The sequence below is a fragment of the Sus scrofa genome, chromosome 14 (genome assembly GCF_054392235.1).
Source record: "Sus scrofa isolate SSC_HxYL_T2T_F1_AM1 chromosome 14, Sscrofa_HxYL_maternal_Yorkshire_Landrace_v2.0, whole genome shotgun sequence".
Lineage (NCBI taxonomy): Eukaryota > Metazoa > Chordata > Mammalia > Artiodactyla > Suidae > Sus > Sus scrofa.
Genome location: NC_139396.1, coordinates 89,761,902 through 89,776,555, shown reverse-complemented (window position 1 = coordinate 89,776,555; position 14,654 = coordinate 89,761,902). Strand labels below are relative to the sequence as shown.

The window sequence follows — 14,654 nt, the reverse complement described above, 5'->3', positions numbered from 1 at the left end:
GAGGTCATCAACCTAAAAATAATCATGTACATATGTACAGACGACTATGTATAAACCTTATGGTAACTACAAACCAAAAATCAATAGATTTTTGCCTCTGTAATAGATACTTAGACAGACAAAGGAATCCATACATAGCACTAAAGAAAGTATCAGGAGTTCCCGTGGTGGTGCAGCAGAAATGAATCTGGCTGGGAACCATGAGGTTTCAGGTTCAATCCCTGGCCTTGCTCAGTGGTTAAGGATCCAGTGTTGCCATGAGCTGTGGTATAGGTCGCAGACACAGCTCAGAACTGGCATTGCTCTGGCTCTGGCATAGGCCAGTGGCAACAGCTCGGATTGGACCCCTAGCCTGGGAACCTCCATATGCTGCAGATGCAGCCTTAAAAAGACAAAAGACAAAAAAAAAAAAAAAAAAAAAAAAAAAAAAAAAAAAAAAAAAAAGAAAGCTATCAAATCACAAGAGAAGAGAGTAAAAGAAGAAGCAAGGAACAAAAAGAACCATTAAAAAAAAAAAAAAAAAAAAAAAGGAAAATGAAGTTCCCATCGAGGCTCAGTGGCTAACAAATCTGACTAGGAACCATGAGGTTGCGTGTTCGTTCCCTGGCCTTGGTCAGTGGGTTAAGGATCTGGGGTTTCCATGACCTGTGGTATAGTTTGCCAACGCAGCTCAGATCCCGCATTGCTATGGCTCTGGCATAGGCTGGCAGCTACAGCTCTGATTTGACCCCTAGCCTGGGAACCTCCATGTGCCATGGAAGCGGCCCTAGAAAAGGCAAAAGACCAAAAAAAAAAAAAAAAAAAAAAAAAAAATGACAGTAAGTATATACCTATCAATAACTACTTTTTTTTTTTTCTCTTGTTAGGAATGCACTTGTGACATAAGGAAGTTCCCAGGCTAGGAGTCAAATTGGAGCTGAAACTATTGGCCTGTGCCACAGCCACAGCAATGCAGGATCTGAGCCATGTCAGCAACCTACACCACACTCATGGCAACACTGGATCTTTAACCCACTGAGCAAGACCAGGGATTGAATCTATGTCCTCTTGGATACTAGTGAGGTTCATAACCCAATGAGCCACAGTGGTAACTCCCTTGATAACTACTTTAAATGTAAATGGATTAATGCTCCAATCAAAAGACACAGAGTGTTTGAATACATTCAAAAACAAGACCCCATATATATGCTACCTGCAAGAGACTCACATCAGATCTAAAGACACATGCAGACTGAAACTAAGAGTATGGAAAGTTACTCCAAGCAAATGGAAGCAAAAAGAAAGCTGAGGTAGCAATAGTTATATTAGACAAATAAACTTTAAAACACAGACTATAATAAGAAACAAAGAAGGACATTTCATAATGATAAAGGATCAGTCCATCAAAAAGATATAGTAAATGTAAGTATATATGCACCCAACATAGGACCACTCAATATATAAAGCAAATAATAACAGACATAAAGTAAGAAACTGACAGTAACACAACAATAGTAGGGGACTTTAACATCTTATATCGATGGACAGATCATCCAGACAATCAGTAAGGAAATACTAGCCTTAAATGACACATTGCATCAGATAAGCTTAATAGATCTATAAGAATATTCCATCCAAAAACAGCAGAATATACATTTCTTTAAGTGCATATAAAACATTTTCCAGAATAGACCACATGCTAGGCCACAGAACATTTAAGAAGACTCACATAATATCAAGCATCTTTTTTGACAACAATGGTATGAGATTAGAAATCAGTTACAAGAAAACTGTAAAAAGCTCAAACATATGGAGGCTAAACAATATGCTACTAAACAACCAAAGGGTTATTAAATAAATCAAAGAGGAAAAAAAAATTCCTGGGACAAATGAAAATGGAAACACAATGATACAAAATCCAGAGGATATAGCAAAAGCAGTTCTAAGATGGAAGCTTGTAGTGATACAGATTCACCTCAGGAAACAAGAAAAATCTCAAGCAAACAATCTAACCTTATACCAAAAGGAACTAAGAAAAAAAGAACAAACAAAACTCAAAGTTAGTAGAAGAAACCATAAAGATTAGAGCAGAAATAAAAGAAATAGAGGCTGAAAACAAGTTGGTTCTTTGAAAATATAAACAAAATGGATAAACACTTAATTTAGACTCATCAAGGAAAATAAAATAGGGCCCAATTAAATAAAATCATAAATGAAAGAGATGTTACAATTGACACTACAGAAATACAAATGATCATAAGAAATTATTCTGAACAATTATGAAATAATAAAATGGACAACCTAGAAGAAATGGATAAATTCCTAGAAACTCTCAGTCTCCCAAGACTGAACCAAGAAGAAACAGAAAATAAACAGACTGATTACCAGTCACTAAAATGAACCAGTAACTGAAAACAAACAAACAAAACAAAACAAAACAAAACCTCTGAACAAACAAAAGTCCAGGACTGGATGGCTTCATAGTTGAATTCTACCAAACACTTAAAGAATTTATCCCTGGGATACAAGGATGGCTCAACATATGCAAATCAACAAATGTCATACACTATAATAACAGAATGAAAAATAAAAATCATATGATCAAAACTCCTAGAAGGAAACATGGGCAATATGCTCTTTGGCATTAGTCTTAGCAATAGTTTTTTGGATATGTCCCCTCAGGCAAAGGAAACAAAAGCAAAAACAAGCAAATAGGACTACATCAAACTAAAAACTTTGCAAAGCAAAAGAAACTATCAACAAACAAAAAGGCCACCTACTGAACGGGAGAAGATAGTTGCAAACAATATACCCCATAGGGATTAATATCTAAAGTATACAAGGAATTCATACAACTGAACATCAAAAATAAAACAAACTTGATTTTAAAATGGGCAGGGCCCCTAAAGAGACATTTTTCCAGAGAAGGCATACAAATGGCCAACAGACCGATGAAAAGACACTCGACATCACTAACAGTCAGAGAAATGCAAATCAAAACCACAATGATATCGCTTCACACCTGTCAGAAAAGCTGTCCTCATGTAACCAACAAATAAGTGTTGGTGAGGATGTGGAAAAAAGGGAACCCTAGGATACTGTTGGTGGGAATGGACTTTGGTACAGCCACTATGGAATAGAAGGGATGTTCCTTATAAAATTAAAAATAGAACTAGCATATGATCCAGCAATTTCACTCCTATGTATATATCCAAAGAAATTAGAACATTACTTCAAAACAATATATGCATATTTATTATAGCCAAGATATAGAAGCATCCTAAGTGTCCATCCACAGATGAATGGATAAAAAACTGTGGTATATATGCCTGTGTGTGTGTATAAAGAAATATTAATCAGCAATAAAAAAGTTAAAATTTTCCATTTGCAAAAACATGAATGCATCTTGAAGATATTCTGCTTAGTGAAACAAGTCAGACAGAGAAATGTTTTCACTTATGTATGGAATCTAAAAAATAAACCAAAAAAAAGCAAAACAGACTCATAGAGAAAACAAATGGGTGGTTTCCAGAGAGGAGGTCAATGGGAGGATGAGTGAAACAGGTTAGGGAGATTAAGAGGTAAAAATTTCTAGTGATAAAATAAGTCATGGGAATGTAATATATAGCATAGGGGATATAGTTAATAATATTACAATATTTTTTATGTGACAAATGGCAGTGAGACATCATAATGATCATTTTGCAATATGCTAAAATGCCAAGTCACTATGTTGTACGCTTGAAACATATAATATTGTAGGTCAGTAAACAACTTAAAAATAAAGGAATTCGGAGTTCCCGTCGTGGCGCAGTGGTTAACGAATCCGACTAGGAACCATGAGGTTGCGGGTTCGGTCCCTGCCCTTGCTCAGTGGGTTGACAATCCGGCGTTGCCGTGAGCTGTGGTGTAGGTTGCAGACGCGGCTCGGATCCCGCGTTGCTGTGGCTCTGGCGTAGGCCCCTAGCCTGGGAACCTCCATATGCCATGGGAGCGGCCCAAAGAAATAGCAAAAAAAAAAAAGGAATTCTATTATGCACAAAGTTGTAAGTTTACCTACATCGTCACCTGTTTGAAAACATGCTCATTGGTTGTAGAACACGTCACTACATTTCTTACTTGTTTTGAAGTTATGCTCTCATATCTTTACTAGAGAAAGTGGACAATTAATATTATTCTATTTATACAATAGTTTTGTGTTTAGCTACTTTAGCTGATGTTAGAGGATACCTAATTTATAAAAAAAAGCTTTCTGGAGTTGTTTTGTATGATAAATGACCGAGGTAAGGAAAATTCTTCTTTACTTAAGAATCCAGTAATTAGGATTCATTTTTCAAAATATTTGCTTCAGCAACAACAAACATAAATTAAGAGACTTGGGTCAGAATGCCAAACTTTACTTGGGTCTGAATCCCAGTCACACCACTTGCATACTGACTGACCTGAGTAAAGTTGTTTATATTTCATGGGCCTCTGTTTTTATGTCTATAAATTGAGGATAATAATACCTATCTTATAGAATTGTTGAGAGGATTAAACACACACACAAAAAAAATGAGCACAGCAAGATTTTAAAGTACCTTGCATGCTATAGTAGTAAGTAAATATAAATTGTAGTTACTGTTTTTATTGAGGTCTCTTACTTGTGTAATCTGGTTCTCTAGTTAATACAAGCAATACAGCATAGTAATTAAGAATATATTCCCTCCCATCTAAATTTCTTAGGTTCAGATCTTAACTTGGTCACTTACTGGTTGAGTGAAGATTCTTAATCACCCTGTATTTCAATTTCCCTATCATCCAAATGTGGATAATCATAATAGCATTCATTTCTAGTGCTATTATAAGAATCACATAATGGAGTTCCCGTCAAGGCTCAGCGGTTAACAAACCTGACTGGCATCCATGAGGACACAGGTTCGATCCCTGGCCTTGCTCAGTGGGTTAAGGATCTAGCATTGCCACGAGATGTGGTGTAGGTCGAAGATGCGGCTCGGATTCCAGGTTGCTGTGGCCCTGACGTAGGCTGGCGGCTACAGAACCAGTTGTACCCCTAGCCTGGGAACCTCCATATGCCACAGGTGCAGCCCTAAAAAAGAGAGAGAGAAAAAAAAAAGAATCACATAAGTTTATATTTAGTACATAGTAAACTTTCAGTAGGATTAGCTATTATACTTACTGTTATTCCTTGTGATAGTAAAAACAAAGTACATAAATATCTGTTTATAAAAATTGTGGATTTTACTAAAATCTTGAAACAAAAAATTATGTCCCATTCCTCTCTTAAATCCCAAGCCAGCTGTCACAATTTCCTGCTCAAAAAATATGGGCACTGCATTTCTACATATCGTCCACTGGGAAATAGAGACCTTCTTACATTCACAATGTAATTGGGTTCGGCAGCAAAAAACACACTAGAAGTCTCTAAGACAAAACCCATTGACAAGCCTGCTGGACCTCCCTTGCCAGAGGAAAGCAAGTTTGTCCACTGAAATGCCCAGAGGATGTCATTTTTTTCACCCTGAGTATGTAATGTCCTCAACTTCACTCCTCTGGGCTACTAGCACCAACTCTTTAAAAAAAATCCCCTTGGAACAGAAAATTTACCAAAGTTCTGGTGAAAGAATGAAAGAAAGGGTTAACTTGGTATATCTAAGTTATTTTCATTATGCTAATGAGTCACTATAACTCAAGTTCAGTAATTAGTTAATCATCTGATATAGGGCACATCTTACCAATAATAGGCCACAGAGTAACAAGCCCCCAGATCCAGAAAGAGAGAGATTAATGGACAGAATTTGAGGCTCTTATATCTTGACAAACATCACAGCTGCCAATGAATCTCAAGGTCTTATGTGGGTTTGGGGAATGAGTTTGTTGTGAAGATAAAAATGTATGTGCTGCCTCTGGAGAAGATAGCAATAAATAAACTAATTAACCTTCTTTTACCTCTAATTCTGACTGAAGGCAAATTTAACTAGCACAATTAGATTTGGGGGATTCCAGGAACTTTCTCAGAGGATTGTTTCAGATTCCTTACAGCTAAGAACAATGTTCCTTGAATCCTCTTGACCTCACCTACTGGTGTGGAAGGTTAGTAGTAACTAAAGGCCTTTGACCTTCCTCTGACAATACAGTGCCCTTAAGCTGCTCTGCTGACCCAATTTAGACAGTGTTGCCTGACCTGCCCATTTTCTGGGACTAGCATTTGGCAGAGGTTTTCTTCATCATCATCCCAGGGTCCAGAACAAAATTAGTGGGTCTTACTTCATCTAATCCACATGTCTGCATCTCTCTGGGCACGCAATTGGAAGATAAAGTCTTAAAACAAGATTTTAAAAATTAAATTCATTCTGCCAACATGTACTGAATGTGTGCAAAGCACTTTGTATAATAGAAACCAAATATAGTGCTTGCCATAGAGTATACTAGGAACAAGATGAAAATCTTTCAGGAAGAAGTTACAATTATTTGCAGTCCTCCCATTGTTAAGAAATGGTTGCCTAAGGACCAGAGAGGCTCAGAGAACATGTGCAAGCTGCTTCAGTGTCAGGTCCTGGTTCCACCACTTATTCCACATCATGTGACCATGAAGTTAATTAATCTTTTGGATCCTCAGCTTCATTTCCTTGAAACATTATAGTCTAACGCAAAGGAAAACATCACAATCTAACTCACAGGGTTACTGTAAAAATTGATTGCAAGAATTAATGAAAAGCACTTGGCACACATTATTATTATTGTCAATGTTACTGTTAACTGACCAAAAGCAGGGCAGATCTGATAGTTTGCAATAATTGGCATGGATCAACTACATAACACCAGTGTGTTTTAGCCTTCTCATCAATGGATGGGCTAAAGATATTCACCAATTCTTTATTTCTCAATTTGTGTTTCTTGTGCATATAATAACATTGGGTTTTAAAAAACCTGACCGGAAAGTGAAAAGTGCTATTTGCATGGTTTCCTCAGGCTGGAAATTGAGCAAATTAACTAAATTCATATCCATGAATACCCTAAGTCACCTTCATGTCAAACCATCCTGGTGACTTGAGAAATAGTGGTAAGATCATTACTTAGGGGAACTTGGAATGTTTTTCACTAATCTGCTCATTATATTTGATTGGCAAATAGGCATCACATTTCTCCATTATTAATGGTTGGCTGAGGAAATGTGGCACCTCTAAAGATGCCTTTTAGACCAGACTGATAAGAAAGAAAGCAGGCAATAACATGCAGTAACAGTCTACCCAGGCTATGAACCTAAACACATATGAGTCATTTAGCCTTCACCAAATTTGAATGAAGTCAAGCCTCTTGTATGTAGAGAACCTCTCAGATTGCCCATAACATTCTTGATTTCAAATAATCTATCCCATTGTCTTCATGAGGTCATTCATATTTGTCAGACAACAGAACTGATGTTCAGTTTAGGAAATATGGGAACTCGATTTCTATACAACCTAATACACACAGAGCAACTGTCCTATTTCATCTGTAGCCTTGAACACCAGTCATTTTCATTCACTGCTGTACAGTTGATATATAAAAAATTAAAAAAAACACAAAGATTGAAATTTTAAAGCCTGGCCAAGCATGGCTATAGCAATGGAGCAGAAACCTTTGTTGCTGTGACCTTTGGAATAGATTAACTGCATTTTCCAAAAGCTTTCTAAAATATCTACTGAGAGAGAAAATCAAAAAGATGCAAGCACTATGCAAGGGCTTCTGTGAAATGGCCATTTGGGAGTTCTTTTCTTGTGAACTCACCAAAGAGGGGAAAGTGACCCTTTGATTTCCTGTCGGTAGCCAGGGTACAAAGCCTATGTCTTCTCGTGGACAGTGATGACACCATCAAAACCTGACCGGATGTAGCACTTGATGAGGGTTGTTAACCTCCGGTAACTCAGCAGAGAACTGTTGCTTTAAGCTACCTAGAGGGCAGTTGGTCATTTTCTGAGGCAGTGGGGAACCTGGCCAAAATCTCAGCCATGACTGCACACTGCACCCTGACTCCAAAAACCTTGGTTCCTCAAGCACCAAATCAGTGACATCCACTCTTTGGAACTGAGGAAATACATTTGCTCTTAAAGACAGAGAGAGCTGCCTGTATTTGAACAAACGTGGTACATCAAGCTACACACTATTTGGATATGGAAGAAATGTCATCGTATCCTGAAATAGTGATTTTTGTAAATTTTGATTAGGCTTCTCTGACCCACTAGTCCTTGAGGTCAGATGATTGCCACTGTTCATGTCTATTCCAAACTGCACTACTCATTTACAGAAAAATGAAACTGTTCAATTTCATCAATTTTTTTCTTCCATTTTTTGGGAGACAGTAGGGGAAAAAAGACCCAATTTAGAATGACAAGACATATGTTTCTGAGAGTGTTAGAGCATATTTTAATATCTTTAAAAGCGGGACATCATTGCTCAAGAAATTTCCTAAAGATGGAATAAGAAGTTCAGTGTTCAGGAGATGTCTGTCTGCTGAGAAAATGAGAAATTGATGGTATTTGTGATACACACTTTTAAAGATTATGTACTAAAAAGTTTTTTTTTAAGTTATTCAAATGCTAAGGAAGCTTTAAAAGGAAATCAGTAAAGATTTTAAAGTTTAATCATGCTATTTCTAGCTGTTTTTTTTTGTTTGTTTGTTTGTTTTACAAAATTCATGATCCATTTTCCTATTTGGGGGGTTGGAGCAAAGGGGGAAGTCAGAATTTGTGTTAACTTTAGGGAAATTATTTGTGGAATAAACAAAGAAAAAATGTCAAAGAGCCTGTTAGAAATTCTGTGATGACTACTAGCTAAACCATAACCAAGTTGTTAAGTTTTTTAAAAATTCTGTGTCTGTGTCTGTTTTATTTTACTGAATCTATAGCTCCCAGATCATTGCCTTTAGGAATTAATAATGAGACTGCCCTGTTGCAGCTGGTGGATATTCTATGTCCCAGGCTATTTGACAAAGTTTGTTTCTAATCTGTTAGAACATGAAAAGAACCTTCCTAGACCAGTAACCAAGCTTTCATTCTATTTACTACTGATCCTATTTTAACCTTGAATTTGAGTTCCTGAAGTTAGATTGTTTCCTTTTTTCTGTGCCCAAGTTATGACTTGGTGCCTTATCTGTATGTACCCTTGTTTTTCTGACCTAAGGTTCAGTCCTGCTTTTGCCAATACAGTGGCTTCACTAATGAACTAAAAAAGATAAGTCCTAACCACCTCCAGCCCATGAATGTGAACTTTCATTTAGGATTAATGTCTTTGTGGATATAATAAAGGATCTCAAGATAAGATGATCCTAGATTTAGGGTGGGCCCTAAATCCAATGACTGGTGTCCTAGAAAGAAAGGAGCTAGAGATTGAAAACACAGGAAAAAGACAAAGAGAAAGACACTGTGAAGACAGAGGCAGAGATTGGAATGAGGCACCTACAAACCAAGGAAGGTCAAGGACTGCCAACACCACCAGAAACCAGGAGAGAGTCAAGAAGCAGATTTTTCCTCAGAGCCTCCAAAAGGAATCAATGCTACTGACACCTTCACTTCAGACTTCTGGCCTCCAGACCCCTGAAAAATTACACACCTATTGTTAGCCACCATGTTTGTAGTAATTTGTTACAGCAGCCCTAGAAATGAATATTACCAATCATAATGAGGATGTGGGTCTTCCCATGAACCCTTCACTTTACAATCGGGACATGGTACCTTAGGCCAGAGCTTCCTACTATTAACCACGGTGTGCATGTGTCTCTTCATGTTTTCTGCTCATCCCCACTACATCCAGTCCTAACTACTAGCCTATTCTGGGCTTAACTGACATCCACATATTCCCTGGGCACCATGTTCTGCCAGCCAGCCAAGATTCCTACTAGGCCTACTGCCCAGTGGCTCAGTCCCACTGAGGATATAGTTTGGCCCCAAGGAAGGAAAACAGAACCTAACTATTACATCTGAAATAAAGAATACAATTGTCTCACCCTATGATACTTGTCCATCCCCAGTCTTGCCAGTCATAACCAGGAGGATGGGATCAAATGAATGCTCATTCAGCAGGATCTGTGGGAGCAAAACTTTCAGAAGGAAGGGTGGCAAAAGCAAAGAAGTTATTAACAGAGGAAATAACTGGCATCTCTACAACCTCACCCTGGGAAGTTTGTTGGTGCCTAATTGGCTCTTTCCACTGATTAAGACCTCATGTAGAAAATAATCTCTGTATAGTCCTGAAATGTGTATCGTTTGATGGGAAAAGACAAGTGCCCTTTGCTCATTCCCCTCTTTGTCATGGAGTTTACAATCTAAAGGAAATTACATTCATTACAGATGTAATCACACATTTAATTTTAAAATAGAAAATCCAGAGAGTTCCCTGGTAGCTCAGCAGTTAAGCATTGGTGTTATCACTCCAGTGGCTCAGGTCACTGCTGTGGTATGTGTTCAATCCCTGGCTCAGGAATTTCCACATGCTGCAAGTGTGGCCAAAATCAATAAATAAAATAAAATGGGGGAGTTCCCATCATGGCTCAGTGATAACAAACCCTTCTAGTAACCATGAAGATATGGGTTCAATCCCTGGCCTCTTCAGTGGGTTAAGGATCTGGCGTTGCTGTGAGCTATGGCAGACACAGCTTGAATCCATGTTGCTGTGGCTGTGGCATAGGCCAGCAGCTACAGCTCCAATTAGACCCCTAGCCCAGGAACTTCCATATGCCACGGGTGCAGCCCTGAAAAGACAAAAAAAAAAAAAAAGTTCAGGGTATGATGTTATGATGGAGGCATACCCAGGACAAAGATAACTTAGAGAGATTGGAACTCTTTCTGCTTCACATCTGTAAATCAATAAACTGGTTCCATGCAAGAGGCTGAACTCAAAGAGTTCACTGACAACTGGCACTTCCACAGTACCCTAGAATGGGAACTAGGAAGCACTCTCATAACTTAAATTCATCCAACATTTATTATCTGACAGAAGCCAGGCATTGTCCTTGAACTGCAATAAGACTTTGAACAAAAATGTCTAAGGACTCTATCCTCATAATAGGAAAGAGGATATTCACAGCTATTTTCTTATTAAGAATGGGCTCAATAGAAAATAGCATTTTTAGCCCAGGCTACAACAGCTTGTAGAGTCTATGAAGTGATGGAGCATCATTTGCTTTCTTAAATATTTAAAAAACTGGCTGGTTGCATTTCAATGGAATTTTAAAGCTTTGAAATTAGTGTTATCTTCTGTACTTGATAAACCATAAAGCCATGTCTAAGTCACCATTTAAATGGTTCAATTTTTTAAATGTACAAAAGATCAGATTCATTTCAGTTTTATTTACGGCAATTAAATTTTGTCCCCTTCCCCCAAAAAATGAAGTATCGCTCTCCGTGGATGTTTGCCTTGCTTAGGCTTTTAACTACAGACAGTCACGTTTGTTTGAAGGTACTGATTTGATAATACTAAATGACTGCAAATATATTATCAACAGCTTATGGTGAAGGAAGGGAATAGAAGCTTAAAATCTATTTTTTTTAATTTGTAGATTTCTTGAATAAGACAAATTAAGATTAGGTTGAGTTAACGATAAGATTTTTCTAAAAGAAACTATCTTGAAAACTTGCTTGCCCATGAATCTTTTGTTTTAAAATCATCTTTGTTTAAAAGTCTAATCTGATCAATCTCAATAAAGAGTTTTCAAAGTTATCCAAATTACTTAAATTCTTTCCGAAACCTTCAAATTCGTGACAGCATCTTGGAAGGGAAAGACTTACCCAGCTCTTAATTATTCAGACTAATGGTGACCTGCAGTGTTTGAAATGTGATGAGGCACTCAGGCCAAGTTCAAAAACATCAGGTTGGGTGTCAAGTGCCAGATGTCATGACTAAGAACATCACTGAGATAAACATAGGAGTTGAGGCACCATTGACCATCATGAGTGAACCAAATTCTCATTTCCTAGGCAGATACTGACTGTTCCCTACTGGTTAAAAAAAAACGAAAAACAAAAAACAAAAACAAAAACAAAAACAAAAACCACTTTGAAATAAAAGCCTCTGTTTTCTTTAAACCGCTTTTCTTTCTTTTTTTGATTTTTGTTTGTTTGTTTGTTTTTTTGCCTTTTGCTAGGGCTGCACCCGCAGCATATGGAGGTTCCCAGGCTAGGGGTCTAATCGGAGCTGGAGCCGTCGGCCTACGCCAGAGCCACAACAATGCAGAATCCGAGCCGCGTCTGTGACCTACACCACAGCTCACCACAACGCCGGATCCTTAACCCACTGAGCAATGTCAGGGATTGAACCCACAGCCTCATGGTTACTGGTCGGGTTCGTTAACCACTGAGCCACAACGGGAACTCCTAAGCCGTTTTTCTTAGAATACTCCTATGACATTTTTGTTCTAGACTTGGTCTACCAGGGAACCTCAAAATATAGGAGAATGTAAAAAAAAGGGGGGGGGGGATTTGAATTGATGATCTGTGAGCCAACAAGGAATAAATTAATAATTGGAATACACCCCCACTGTATCACTTTATTCCCATTTAATCCTAATTTACTCTAATTTTTGTGCCTAATTTAACCAGTTCATGGTGGGAAAAATATCTAGATACATCTAGTTTCAGAGCTTGATAAATAAATTGAGGCACAAAAGGTTCACTGTTAGACACAAGGGTAAAAGAACCTACATTTTTTTCTTTGGAATGTTTCACACATTCCACCAAGGAATTCTAAGAAAGGGCAGGTCAACTGGTGATATTATCACAAAGTCATCTAGAATCTTAATATTAAAAGTTTGCCTGCAGACAAACAGCATCTGCTGTCATGTGGGAGCTTGATAGAAATGCAGAACCTCAGGCCATGACTCAAACCTATTCAATCAGAATTTGCAGTTTAACAAGATCCTTAGGTGATTTTTTTGCACACTAGATTTGGTGAAGCACTGGTCTATAGCAGATCTCAACCCTGGATACACATTAGAAATACCTGAGGAGACTTTAAAAATACCAAGGCAAGGTTCCCACTCTAGAGATTGCAGCTTAATATATTAAATACATCACCAGGTTTTTTTTTTTAACTTGTACAACCAGGTAGATGACATTTCCAGTCACCACATAGAAAATAAAGGAGAAAAGATGCTATGTTAAGAGTGGTTTTCACATGTTATTTTTATCATGCTTATGGAGCACATAAAAAGCTATGGTAAGTGAATAAATGGATAGATATATAGATGAATGAATGGAATACTGATATTTAAGTTTTCAGTAATGAATTACACAGTTTCAATAAAGAACTATAGAGGTGTGTAATGTAAGGGAGAAGTCTAGGATAAAGACAGATATGCAGAAGTTTTGGAATTGCTGAATGTAGAGGTAATTATGAAGGTATGGAAATAGATAAAAATATGACCAGGATGAGAAAGTTAAAGATCAAAAACAGAATCTTTTCCATCATCAACTTCTAAAGGGTAGGGAAGCCAAGTAAGTTGAGCTCAATGATGAGATTAAATTAGGGCATCTAGAGAAGAGAAATCAAGAGAAAAGGGAAACATATATTCAAAGGTAAGAGACAGTTTCAAAAAACATATAGTGTCAAATACTGTGGGACATCAGAAATACAGGAATTCAACAGTGTCCATTGGCCTTACCACCTAAGAATTAATACATAAACTTGACAAGACAGTAACTGGGTTGCAAGCCACACTGTAATTCACTGAGGAATGAATGGAAAATGAAGCAGTGAAAATATATAGTTTCTATTTCTCTTTCACACTGAGAACTATGTCTAGTCACTTATGAGGGAGCATGATAATGGGAGAAAAAGAATGTATACGTGTATGTGTAGCTGGGTCACTTTGCTATACAGTAAAAAATTAATTGTTTTGGGGAAATAACAATAAAAAAACTTTTTTTATAGTTGACAGTAAAGAGGAAATTTAAAATATGGTGGTAGCTAGAAGAAGGTGTAGGATTTAAAACTCTAAGCTCCATTTAGAGACTTCACTAACTTTTCAGAGGTTTGAGTGTTGGATCTACTAAGTGCAGTGTTTCTAGAGTAAACACACGTGCCTCATAAGCATATTAAATGTTTATGTGTCTAGTATATTGTTGGGGAACAAAATTGCCTATTCAAACATGTTAGCCATTGCTTTTATGTAGACACAGCTATCATAATATTCCACACTAGAGATTAGTGCAATACTGTGGTCCCACATTTTACAGTTCCTTTTAAATTATGTTTGCCAATTAAATATTTAGATGAAAAGAAACATGACACTGAGATGATACCTCTATATAAACACTGTGGTTTGGTTATAACTTTTTACTACTTACAGCTGTGGGACTTGGGAAACTCTATTACTTTGGTACAGTCTTCTCTATTGGAGTGAAAGGAAATAGACAAAGAAAATGAAAGGCAATAAGAAATTGCTTTAAAATTGTGGTTGTAAATATTTATGTCTAGGAGTTCCCATCGTGGCTCAGTTGTAATGAACCCAACTAGTATCATGAGGATGTGGTTCTATCTCTGGCCTTGCTCAGTGGATTAAGTATCCAGCATTGCTGTGAGCTATGGAGTAGGCCAGCAGCTATAGCTCCAATTAGACCCCTAGTCTGGGAAGTTCCATGTGCCATGCGTACAGACCTAAAAAGACAAATATATATATATTTCTAATTAGTAAACTGGAT

General features: G+C 37.4%; 1 long non-coding RNA gene across 7 annotated transcripts in view; it reads right to left on the bottom strand.

Moving 5' to 3' along the window:
* LOC102165048 (uncharacterized) overlaps nucleotides 1–14,654 on the bottom strand; it is a 1,242,341-nt gene that overhangs the window by 170,241 nt on the left and 1,057,446 nt on the right. For 2 of the 7 annotated variants that reach the window (XR_014827981.1, XR_014827979.1), the window contains one exon: nucleotides 9,965–10,057. The exons of the other annotated variants lie outside the window; for them this stretch is intronic. This is a non-coding gene — a long non-coding RNA (uncharacterized LOC102165048). The remainder of the gene's footprint in view (nucleotides 1–9,964; nucleotides 10,058–14,654) is intronic. 7 annotated transcript variants of the gene reach the window in all.